This window comes from Procambarus clarkii, chromosome 22 (assembly GCF_040958095.1).
Source record: "Procambarus clarkii isolate CNS0578487 chromosome 22, FALCON_Pclarkii_2.0, whole genome shotgun sequence".
Taxonomy (NCBI): Eukaryota; Metazoa; Arthropoda; class Malacostraca; order Decapoda; family Cambaridae; genus Procambarus; species Procambarus clarkii.
The window spans coordinates 12,875,740-12,887,649 of NC_091171.1; the positions used below are offsets into that span (position 1 = coordinate 12,875,740).

The 11,910-nt window shown below is 53.2% G+C and overlaps 1 protein-coding gene across 1 annotated transcript in view; it reads left to right on the forward strand.

Moving 5' to 3' along the window:
- LOC123757506 (endothelin-converting enzyme-like 1) overlaps positions 1–11,910 on the forward strand; it is a gene marked incomplete in the record, with an annotated part of 321,501 nt that overhangs the window by 10,742 nt on the left and 298,849 nt on the right.

Consider the following 11,910-nt stretch of genomic DNA (forward strand, 5'->3'; position numbering starts at 1 on the left):
GACAGTATTGGGCAGCGCCACTCATCCTGTGAGTGGACACAGTACCGCCATAGTGACAGTATTGGGCAGCGTCACTCATCCTGTGAGTGACACACCGCCATAGTGTCAATATTGGGCAGTGCCACTCGTCCTGTGAGTGGACACACCGCCATAGTGACAGTATTAGGCAGCGTCACTCATCCTGTGAGTGGACACACCGCCATAGTGACAGTATTGGGCAGCGTCACTATCCTGTGAGTGGACACACCGGCATAGTGACAGTATTGGGCAGCGTCACTCATCCTCTGAGTGGACACACCGCCATAGTGACAGTATTGGGCAGCGCCACTCATCCTGTGAGTGGACACAGTACGCCATAGCGACAGTATTGGGCAGCGTCACATATCCTGTGAGTGAACACACCGCCATAGTGACAGTATTGGGCAGCGTCACTCATCCTGTGAGTGGACACCGCCATAGTGACAGTATTGGGCAGCGCCACTCATCCTGTGAGTGGACACACCGCCATAGTGACAGTATTGGGCAGCGTCACTCATCCTGTGAGTGGACACACCGCCATAGTGACAGTATTGGGCAGCGCCACTCATCCTGTGAGTGAACACACCGCCATAGTGACAGTATTGGGCAGCGTCACTCATCCTGTGAGTGAACACACCGCCATAGTGACAGTATTGGGCAGCGCCACTCATCCTGTGAGTGGACACAACGCCATAGTGACAGTATTGGGCAGCGCCACTCATCCTGTGAGTGGACACACCGCCATAGTGACAGTATTGGACAGCGTCACTCGTCCTGTGAGTGGACACACCGCCATAGTGACAGTATTGGGCAGCGTCACTCGTCCTGTGAGTGGACACACCGCCATAGTGACAGTATTGGGCAGCGCCACTCGTCCTGTGAGTGGACACACCGCCATAGTGACAGTATTGGGCAGCGTCACTCATCCTGTGAGTGGACACACCGCCATAGTGACAGTATTGGGCAGCGTCACTCATCCTGTGAGTGGACACACCGCCATAGTGAGAGTATTGGGCAGCGCCACTCATCCTGTGAGTGGACACACCGCCATAGTGACAGTATTGGGCAGCGTCACTCATCCTGTGAGTGGACACCGCCATAGTGACAGTATTGGGCGGCGTCACTCATCCTGTGAGTGGACACACCATCATAGTGACAGTATTGGGCAGCACCACTCATCCTTTGAGTGGACACACTGCCATAGTGACTGTATTGGGCAGGGCCACTCATCCTGTGAGTGGACACACCGCCATAGTGACAGTATTGGGCAGCGTCACTCATGCTGTGAGTGGACACACTGCCATAGTGACAGTATTGGGCAGCGCCACTCATCCTGTGAGTGGACACACCGCCATAGTGACAGTATTGGGCAGCGTCACTCATCCTGTGAGTGGACACAGTACCGCCATAGTGACAGTATTGGGCAGCGTCACTCATCCTGTGAGTGGACACACCGCCATAGTGAGAGTATTGGGCAGCGCCACTCATCCTAGGACGTGAGTGGACACACCACCATAGTGACAGTATTGGGCAGCGCCACTCATCCTGTGAGTGGACACAGTACCGCCATAGTGACAGTATTGGGCAGCGACACTCATGCTGTGAGTGGACACACCGCCATAGTGACAGTATTGGGCAGCGCCACTCATCCTGTGAGTGGACACACCGCCATAGTGACAGTATTGGGCAGCGCCACTCATCCTGTGAGTGGACACACCGCCATAGTGACAGTATAAGGCAGCGTCACTCATCCTGTGAGTGGACACACCGCCATAGTGACAGTATTGGGCAGCGTCACTCATCCTCTGAGTGGACACACCGCCATAGTGACAGTATTGGGCAGCGCCACTCATCCTGTGAGTGGACACAGTACGCCATAGTGACAGTATTGGGCAGCGTCACTCATCCTGTGAGTGAACACACCGCTATAGTGACAGTATTGGGCAGCGTCACTCATCCTGTGTGTGGACACAGTACCGCCATAGTGACAGTATTGGGCAGCGTCACTCATCCTGTGAGTGGAGACACCGCCATAGTGACAGTATTGGGCAGCGTCACTCATCCTGTGAGTGGACACACCGCCATAGTGACAGTATTGGGCAGCGTCACTCATCCTGTGAGTGGACACAGTACTGCCATAGTGACAGTATTGGGCAGCGTCACTCATCCTGTGAGTGGACACAGTACCGCCATAGTGACAGTATTGGGCAGCGTCACTCATCTTGTGAGTGGACACACCGCCATAGTGACAGTATTGGGCAGCGTCACTCATCCTGTGAGTGGACACACCACCATAGTGACAGTATTGGGCAACGCCACTCATCCTGTGAGGAGACACACCGCCATAGTGACAGTATTGGGCAGCGTCACTCATCCTGTGAGTGGACACACCGCCATGGTGACAGTATTGGGCAGCGCCACTCATCCTGTGAGTGGACACACCGCCATAGTGATAGTATTGGGCAGCGTTACTCATCCTGTGAGTGGACACACCGCCATATTGACAGTATTGGGCAGCGTCACTCATCCTGTGAGTGGACACACCGCCATAGTGACAGTATTGGGCAGCGCCACTCATCCTGTGAGTGGACACACCGCCATAGTGACAGTATTGGGCAGCGTCACTCATCCTGTGAGTGGACACACAGCAATAGTGACAGTATTGGGCAGCGTCACTCATCCTGTGAGTAGACACACCGCCATAGTGACAGTATTGGGCAGCGCCACTCATCCTGTGAGTGGACACACCGCCATAGTAACAGTATTGGGCAGCGTCACTTATCCTCTGAGTGGACACACCGCCATAGTGACAGTATTGGGCAGCGTCACTCATCCTGTGAGTGGACACACCGCCACAGTGACAGTATTGGGCAGCGTCACTCATCCTGTGAGTGGACACACCGCCATAGTGACAGTATTGGGCAGCGTCACTCATGCTGTGAGTGGACACACTGCCATAGTGACAGTATTGGGCAGCGCCACTCATCCTGTGAGTGGACACACCGCCATAGTGACAGTATTGGGCAGCGTCACTCATCCTGTGAGTGGACACAGTACCGCCATAGTGACAGTATTGGGCAGCGTCACTCATCCTGTGAGTGGACACACCGCCATAGTGAGAGTATTGGGCAGCGCCACTCGTCCTGTGAGTGGACACACCACCATAGTGACAGTATTGGGCAGCGCCACTCATCCTGTGAGTGGACACAGTACCGCCATAGTGACAGTATTGGGCAGCGTCACTCATGCAGTGAGTGGACACACCGCCATAGTGACAGTATTGGGCAGCGCCACTCATCCTGTGAGTGGACACACCGCCATAGTGACAGTATTGGGCAGCGCCACTCATCCTGTGAGTGGACACACCGCCATAGTGACAGTATAAGGCAGCGTCACTCATCCTGTGAGTGGACACACCGCCATAGTGACAGTATTGGGCAGCGTCACTCATCCTCTGAGTGGACACACCGCCATAGTGACAGTATTGGGCAGCGCCACTCATCCTGTGAGTGGACACAGTACGCCATAGTGACAGTATTGGGCAGCGTCACTCATCCTGTGAGTGAACACACCGCTATAGTGACAGTATTGGGCAGCGTCACTCATCCTGTGTGTGGACACAGTACCGCCATAGTGACAGTATTGGGCAGCGTCACTCTTCCTGTGAGTGGAGACACCGCCATAGTGACAGTATTGGGCAGCGTCACTCATCCTGTGAGTGGACACACCGCCATAGTGACAGTATTGGGCAGCGTCACTCATCCTGTGAGTGGACACAGTACTGCCATAGTGACAGTATTGGGCAGCGTCACTCATCCTGTGAGTGGACACAGTACCGCCATAGTGACAGTATTGGGCAGCGTCACTCATCTTGTGAGTGGACACACCGCCATAGTGACAGTATTGGGCAGCGTCACTCATCCTGTGAGTGGACACACCACCATAGTGACAGTATTGGGCAACGCCACTCATCCTGTGAGGAGACACACCGCCATAGTGACAGTATTGGGCAGCGTCACTCATCCTGTGAGTGGACACCCCGCCATAGTGACAGTATTGGGCAGCGCCACTCATCCTGTGAGTGGACACACCGCCATGTTGACAGTATTGGGCAGCGCCACTCATCCTGTGAGTGGACACACCGCCATAGTGATAGTATTGGGCAGCGTTACTCATCCTGTGAGTGGACACACCGCCATATTGACAGTATTGGGCAGCGTCACTCATCCTGTGAGTGGACACACCGCCATAGTGACAGTATTGGGCAGCGCCACTCATCCTGTGAGTGGACACACCGCCATAGTGACAGTATTGGGCAGCGTCACTCATCCTGTGAGTGGACACACCGCAATAGTGACAGTATTGGGCAGCGTCACTCATCCTGTGAGTAGACACACCGCCATAGTGACAGTATTGGGCAGCGCCACTCATCCTGTGAGTGGACACACCGCCATAGTAACAGTATTGGGCAGCGTCACTTATCCTCTGAGTGGACACACCGCCATAGTGACAGTATTGGGCAGCGTCACTCATCCTGTGAGTGGACACACCGCCACAGTGACAGTATTGGGCAGCGTCACTCATCCTGTGAGTGGACACACCGCCATAGTGACAGTATTGGGCAGCGCCACTCATCCTGTGAGTGGACACACCGCTATAGTGACAGTTTTGGGCAGCGTCACTCATCCTGTGAGTGGACACCCCGCCATAGTGACAGTATTGGGCAGCGCCACTCATCCTGTGAGTGGACACACCGCCATGGTGACAGTAATGGGCAGCGCCACTCATCCTGTGAGTGGACACACCGCCATAGTGATAGTATTGGGAAGCGCTACTCATCCTGTGAGTGGACACACCGCCATATTGACAGTATTGGGCAGCGTCACTCATCCTGTGAGTGGACACACCGCCATAGTGACAGTATTGGGCAGCGCCACTCATCCTTTGAGTGGACACACCGCCATAGTGACAGTATTGGGCAGCGTCACTCATACTGTGAGTGGACACACCGCCATAGTGACAGTATTGGGCAGCGTCACTCATCCTGTGAGTGGACACACCGCCATAGTGACAGTATTGGGCAGCGCCACTTATCCTGTGAGTGGACACCGCCATAGTAACAGTATTGGGCAGCGTCACTCATCCTCTGAGTGGACACACCACCATAGTGACAGTATTGGGCAGCGCCACTCATCCTGTGAGTGGACACAGTACCGTCATAGTGACAGTATTGGGCAGCGTCACTCATCCTGTGAGTGGACACACCGCCATAGTGTCAATATTGGGCAGTGCCACTCGTCCTATGTGAGTGGACATCGCCATAGTGACAGTATTAGGCAGCGTCACTCATCCTGTGAGTGGACACACCGCCATAGTGACAGTATTGGGCAGCGTCACTCATCCTGTGAGTGGACACACCGCCATAGTGACAGTATTGGGCAGCGTCACTCATCCTCAGAGTGGACACACCGCCATAGTGACAGTATTGGGCAGCGCCACTCATCCTGTGAGTGGACACAGTACCGTGATAGTGATAGTATTGAGCAGCGTCACTCATCCTGTGAGTGAACACACCGCCATAGTGTCAATATTGGGCAGTGCCACTCGTCCTGTGAGTGGACACACCGCCATAGTGACAGTATTGGGCAGCGTCACTCATCCTCTGAGTGGACACACCGCCATAGTGACAGTATTGGGCAGCGCCACTCATCCTCTGAGTGGACACAGTACCGCCATAGTGACAGTATTGGGCAGCGTCACTCATCCTGTGAGTGAACACACCGCCATAGTGTCAATATTGGGCAGCGTCACTCATCCTGTGAGTGGACACACCGCCATAGTGACAGTATTGGGCAGCGTCACTCATCCTGTGAGTGGACACCGCCATAGTGACAGTATTGGGCAGCGCCACTCATCCTGTGAGTGGACACACCGCCATAGTGACAGTATTGGGCAGCGTCACTCATCCTGTGAGTGGACACACCGCCATAGTGACAGTATTGGGCAGCGCCACTCATCCTGTGAGTGGACACACCGCCATAGTGACAGTATTGGGCAGCGTCACTCATCCTGTGAGTGGACACACTGCCATAGTGACAGTATTGGGCAGCGCCACTCATCCTGTGAGTGGACACACCGCCATAGTGACAGTATTGGGTAGCGTCACTCATCCTGTTAGTGGACACACCGCCATAGTGACAGTATTGGGCAGCGTCACTCATCCTGTGAGTGGACACACCGCCATAGTGAGAGTATTGGGCAGCGCCACTCATCCTGTGAGTGGACACACCGCCATAGTAACAGTATTGGGCAGCGTCACTCATCCTGTGAGTGGACACACCGCCATAGTGACAGTATTGGGCAGCGCCACTCATCCTGTGAGTGGACACAGTACCGCCATAGTGACAGTATTGGGCAGCGTCACTCATCCTGTGAGTGACACACCGCCATAGTGTCAATATTGGGCAGTGCCACTCGTCCTGTGAGTGGACACACCGCCATAGTGACAGTATTAGGCAGCGTCACTCATCCAGTGAGTGGACACACCGCCATAGTGACAGTATTGGGCAGCGTCACTCATCCTGTGAGTGGACACACCGGCATAGTGACAGTATTGGGCAGCGCCACTCATCCTGTGAGTGGACACACCGCTATAGTGACAGTTTTGGGCAGCGTCACTCATCCTGTGAGTGGACACCCCGCTATAGTGACAGTATTGGGCAGCGCCACTCATCCTGTGAGTGGACACACCGCCATGGTGACAGTAATGGGCAGCGCCACTCATCCTGTGAGTGGACACACCGCCATAGTGATAGTATTGGGAAGCGCTACTCATCCTGTGAGTGGACACACCGCCATATTGACAGTATTGGGCAGCGTCACTCATCCTGTGAGTGGACACACCGCCATAGTGACAGTATTGGGCAGCGCCACTCATCCTTTGAGTGGACACACCGCCATAGTGACAGTATTGGGCAGCGTCACTCATACTGTGAGTGGACACACCGCCATAGTGACAGTATTGGGCAGCGTCACTCATCCTGTGAGTGGACACACCGCCATAGTGACAGTATTGGGCAGCGCCACTTATCCTGTGAGTGGACACGGCCATAGTAACAGTATTGGGCAGCGTCACTCATCCTCTGAGTGGACACACCACCATAGTGACAGTATTGGGCAGCGCCACTCATCCTGTGAGTGGACACAGTACCGTCATAGTGACAGTATTGGGCAGCGTCACTCATCCTGTGAGTGGACACACCGCCATAGTGTCAATATTGGGCAGTGCCACTCGTCCTGTGAGTGGACATCGCCATAGTGACAGTATTAGGCAGCGTCACTCATCCTGTGAGTGGACACACCGCCATAGTGACAGTATTGGGCAGCGTCACTCATCCTGTGAGTGGACACACCGCCATAGTGACAGTATTGGGCAGCGTCACTCATCCTCAGAGTGGACACACCGCCATAGTGACAGTATTGGGCAGCGCCACTCATCCTGTGAGTGGACACAGTACCGCGATAGTGATAGTATTGAGCAGCGTCACTCATCCTGTGAGTGAACACACCGCCATAGTGTCAATATTGGGCAGTGCCACTCGTCCTGTGAGTGGACACACCGCCATAGTGACAGTATTGGGCAGCGTCACTCATCCTCTGAGTGGACACACCGCCATAGTGACAGTATTGGGCAGCGCCACTCATCCTCTGAGTGGACACAGTACCGCCATAGTGACAGTATTGGGCAGCGTCACTCATCCTGTGAGTGAACACATCGCCATAGTGTCAATATTGGGCAGCGTCACTCATCCTGTGAGTGGACACACCGCCATAGTGACAGTATTGGGCAGCGTCACTCATCCTGTGAGTGGACACCGCCATAGTGACAGTATTGGGCAGCGGCACTCATCCTGTGAGTGGACACACCGCCATAGTGACAGTATTGGGCAGCGTCACTCATCCTGTGAGTGGACACACCGCCATAGTGACAGTATTGGGCAGCGCCACTCATCCTGTGAGTGGACACACCGCCATAGTGACAGTATTGGGCAGCGTCACTCATCCTGTGAGTGGACACACTGCCATAGTGACAGTATTGGGCAGCGCCACTCATCCTGTGAGTGGACACACCGCCATAGTGACAGTATTGGGTAGCGTCACTCATCCTGTTAGTGGACACACCGCCATAGTGACAGTATTGGGCAGCGTCACTCATCCTGTGAGTGGACACACCGCCATAGTGAGAGTATTGGGCAGCGCCACTCATCCTGTGAGTGGACACACCGCCATAGTAACAGTATTGGGCAGCGTCACTCATCCTGTGAGTGGACACACCGCCATAGTGACAGTATTGGGCAGCGCCACTCATCCTGTGAGTGGATACAGTACCGCCATAGTGACAGTATTGGGCAGCGTCACTCATCCTGTGAGTGACACACCGCCATAGTGTCAATATTGGGCAGTGCCACTCGTCCTGTGAGTGGACACACCGCCATAGTGACAGTATTAGGCAGCGTCACTCATCCTGTGAGTGGACACACCGCCATAGTGACAGTATTGGGCAGCGTCACTATCCTGTGAGTGGACACACCGGCATAGTGACAGTATTGGGCAGCGTCACTCATCCTCTGAGTGGACACACCGCCATAGTGACAGTATTGGGCAGCGCCACTCATCCTGTGAGTGGACACAGTACGCCATAGCGACAGTATTGGGCAGCGTCACATATCCTGTGAGTGAACACACCGCCATAGTGACAGTATTGGGCAGCGTCACTCATCCTGTGAGTGGACACCGCCATAGTGACAGTATTGGGCAGCGCCACTCATCCTGTGAGTGGACACACCGCCATAGTGACAGTATTGGGCAGCGTCACTCATCCTGTGAGTGGACACACCGCCATAGTGACAGTATTGGGCAGCGCCACTCATCCTGTGAGTGAACACACCGCCATAGTGACAGTATTGGGCAGCGTCACTCATCCTGTGAGTGAACACACCGCCATAGTGACAGTATTGGGCAGCGCCACTCATCCTGTGAGTGGACACAACGCCATAGTGACAGTATTGGGCAGCGCCACTCATCTTGTGAGTGAACACACCACCATAGTGCCAATATTGGGCAGCGCCAATCGTCCTGTGAGTGGACACACCGCCATAGTGACAGTATTGGGCAGCGCCACTCATCCTGTGGGTGGCCACACCGCTATAGTGACAGTATTGGGCAGCGCCACTCATCCTGTGAGTGGTCCACACCGCCATAGTGACAGTATTGGGCAGCGTCACTCATCCTGTGAGTGAACACCCGCCATAGTGACAGTATTGGGCAGCGTCACTCATCCTGTGAGTGAACACACCGCCATAGTGACAGTATTGGGCAGCGCCACTCATCCTGTGAGTGGCCACACCGCCATAGTGACAGTATTGGGCAGCGTCACTCATCCTGTGAGTGAACACACCGCCATAATGACAGTATTGGGCAGCGCCACTCATCCTGTGAGTGGACACACCGCCATAGTGACAGTATTGGGTAGCGCCACTCATCTTGTGAGTGAACACACCGCCATAGTGACAGTATTGGGCAGCGCCACTCATCCTGTGAGTGGCCACACCGCCATAGTGACAGTATTGGGCAGCGTCACTCATCCTGTGAGTGAACACACCGCCATAATGACAGTATTGGGTAGCGCCACTCATCCTGTGAGTGGACACACCGCCATAGTGACAGTATTGGGTAGCGCCACTCATCTTGTGAGTGAACACACCGCCATAGTGACAGTATTGGGCAGCGCCACTCATCCTGTGAGTGAACACACCGCCATAGTGACAGTACTGGGCAGCGCCACTCATCCTGTGAGTGAACACACCGCCATAGTGACAGTATTGGGCAGCGTCAGTCATCTTGTGAGTGAACACACCGCCATAGTGACAGTATTGGGCAGCGCCACTCATCCTGTGAGTGAACACACCACCATAGTGACAGTATTGGGCAGCGCCACTCATCTTGTGAGTGAACACACCGCCATAGTGACAGTATTGGGCAGCGTCAGTCATCTTGTGAGTGGACACACCGCCATAGTGACAGTATTGGGCAGCGTCACTCATCCTGTGAGTGAACACACCGCCATAGTGACAGTATTGGGCAGCGTCAGTCATCTTGTGAGTGAACACACCGCCATAGTGACAGTATTGGGCAGCGCCACTCATCCTGTGAGTGAACACACCGCCATAGTGACAGTATTGGGCAGCGCCACTTATCTTGTGAGTGAACACACCGCCATAGTGACAGTATTGGGCAGCGCCACTCATCCTGTGAGTGGACACACCGCCATAGTGACAGTATTGGGCAGCGCCACTCATCCTGTGAGTGGACACACCGCCATAGCAGCATGTACAACACTCCCCAATAGGAAGAAAACCCGCTGGGTTGTTCATCCTGTCACTTGTACCCAGACACAGCTGGGGCTTGCTCAACTGTCTCAATTGAACAGCTCCTCAAACAAGAAGATTAACATTCGTCAACCCAGGAAAATCTTACGTTATCTTGCGGGTGTAAAATGGGGGGAATCTTGACCAATAGTGTTTTCCTAACTCAAATAATGTGGGGTTTATTATTCTACACATACTTCTAATGTCTCTCAGGTGTTCACATTCACGGAGATAGTGGTCAAGGCAGTGTCCATCACTCTCACCACAGATTCTCCAACTTCGCTGATCAACTGTTGTTTCCCGCCAACATCTGGCTTGTGCAATACCTGGCTGATCCTCGGCGGAGGTGGTACAAGTTCCTAGCATTTCGCCGTGTTGCAAAAATCAGTTTAATACCGAGGATTCCCCGTTGAAGGCTCTGATGAGCACTGTAACCACACTTGGTCAGGACTAGCGATGAGTCTCCTCAACTGCTTGTCCCAAAATGTTGAGTGATGAGGAGAGTGGTGCGTACCCCAAGATTACTGTAGAGGATGACATGAGGGTAAGAAATAATATGACAGTAAGATATGACATAACAGTAAGAGACGAGATGACAATAAGAGATAACTTGACTGTGAGAAATAATATATATTGTAAGATATAATGTGACTAATAGATGACATGACTAAGACGTGACATGACTGGAAGAGATGGCATAACTATTAGATGATATAACTGTACAATTAGACATTAGAGTAAGATATTACTTGACAAAGAAATTATATGACTGTCAGAAATGACATGACTAAGACATAACATGACTAAGAAATTACACGACAAAGAGATGACATAGAGATGATGAAAGCTAGAACAAAATTCTCTCTCTCTCTCTCTCTCTCTCTCTCTCTCTCTCTCTCTCTCTCTCTCTCTCTCTCTCTCTCTCTCTCTCTCTCTCTCTCTCTCTCTCTCTCTTCCTCTCTCTCTCTCTCTCTCTCTCTCTCTCTCTCTCTCTCTCTCTCTCTCTCTCTCTCTCTCTCTCTCTCTCTCTCTCTCTCTCTCTCTCTCTTCCTCTCTCTCTCTCTCTCTCTCTCTCTCTCTCTCTCTCTCTCTCTCTCTCTCTCTCTCTCTCTCTCTCTCTCTCTCTCTCTCTCTCTCCCTCTCTCTCTCTCTCTCTCTCTTCCTCTCTCTCTCTCTCTCTCTCTCTCTCTCTCTCTCTCTCTCTCTCTCTCTCTCTCTCTCTCTCTCTCTCTCTTCCTCTCTCTCTTCCTCTCTCTCTCTCTCTCTCTCTCTCTCTCTCTCTCTCTCTCTCTCTCTCTCTCTCTCTCTCTCTCTCTCTCTCTCTCTCTCTCTCTCTTCCTCTCTCTCTCTCTCTCTCTCTCTCTCTCTCTCTCTCTCTCTCTCTCTCTCTCTCTCTCTCTCTCTCTCTCTCTCTCTCTCTCTCTCTCTCTCTTCCTCTCTCTCTCTCTCTCTCTCTCTCTCTCTC